A 1,589-nucleotide genomic window follows, 5' to 3' on the forward strand; every position below is an offset into this window, starting at 1 on the left:
GGGGATTTGTGCTTTCCCCCGGGCGATGGGGGGGAGACAAAAGAAAAGTTGAGAATATCAAAAAATGGAGCCGCTCGCGGCCGTTGTCGCGATTCTCCTACGGCCTCCCATTTCCCCGGTCGATAACCCTTGTGGGGCCAAGGTGAGATGTAGGGCCAAGGGGAGATGTAGGCCCGCGTGAGTCATCACGATTCTCGTTCCGCCTCACATTTTCCCCGCCGATAACCCTTGTGGATCCCGCGATAGATGTCGATTTGCTGGGCGGAGCGGGCGGAACAAAAAAAAAGAATTGAAATGTTGCAAAATGGAGGGGTGCAACACGAGGACTTCCCAGGAGGTCACCCATCGTAGTACTACTCTCGCCCTAGCACGCTTAACTGTGGAGTTCTGATTGGATCCCGTGCACTGGTGTTGGTATGGTCGCACCCAAAGATATATGCGTCTTTTTTATACTTATAGTGAATGCAGGCCGCATCACCCGAATTCATTTCGACGGACCGTTCGACCTTCAAGACGGCCGAATTGAGCACCGACAGCCCGCCGGATGCGCCTTGGGTACATCCACGCCTCGTCCGTCTTTCGATGAGCTTTCCGGAATGGGGTCGCAATAGCGAAACGGACGCCTGCACGCAAAGTTATCTCGATTTTCATCCAGCCTCGCGTTTCCCTTGACCGTAACCTTTGTGGGGCTAGTGGGAGTTGTGCATTCGCTCGGGCGATGACGGCGAGACAAAAGAAAAGTTGAGAATAACAAAAAATTAAGCCGCCCGTGGTCGTTGTCGCGATTCTCCTACGGCCTCCCATTTCCCCGGCCGATAACCCTTGTGGGGCCAAGGTGAGATGTAGGGCCAAGGGGAGATGTAGGCCCGCGGGAGTCATCACGATTCTCGTCCCGCATTGCATTTTCCCCGCTGATAACCCTTGTGGGGCTCGCAGCAGATGCCGATTTGCTGGGCGGAGCGGGCGGAACAAAAAAAAATTGAAATGTTGCAAAATGGAGGGGTGCAACACGAGGACTTCCCAGGAAGTCACCCATCCTAGTACTACTCTCGCCCAAGCACGCTTAACTGCGGAGTTCTGATGGGATCCGGTGCACTGGTGCTGGTATGGTCGCACCCGACGATATATGCGTCTTTTTTATACTTATAGTGAATGCAGCCCGCATCACGCGAATTCATTTCGGCGGACCGTTCGACCTTCAAGACGGCCGAATTGAGCGCCGAGAGCCCGCCGGATGCGCCTTCGGCACATCCGCGCCTCGTCCGTCTTTCGATAAGCTTTCCGGAATGGGGTCGCAATAGCGAAACGGACGCCGGCACGCGAAGTTATCGCGATTCTCGTGCGGCCTCGCGTTTCCCTTGCCCGTAACCCTTGTGGGGCCCGTGGGAGTTGTGCATTCGCTCGGGCGATGAGGGCGAGACAAAAGAAAGGTTGAGAATGCCGAAAAATGGAGCCGCCCGCGGCCGTTGTCGCGATTCTCCTACGGCCTCCCATTTCCCCGGCCGATAACCGTTGTGGGGCCAAGGTGAGATGTAGGGCCAAGGGGAGATGTAGGCCCGCGGGAGTCATCACGATTCTCGTCCCGCCTC

Source organism: Phalaenopsis equestris, unplaced genomic scaffold, assembly GCF_001263595.1.
Source record: "Phalaenopsis equestris unplaced genomic scaffold, ASM126359v1 Scaffold000112, whole genome shotgun sequence".
Taxonomy (NCBI): domain Eukaryota; kingdom Viridiplantae; phylum Streptophyta; class Magnoliopsida; order Asparagales; family Orchidaceae; genus Phalaenopsis; species Phalaenopsis equestris.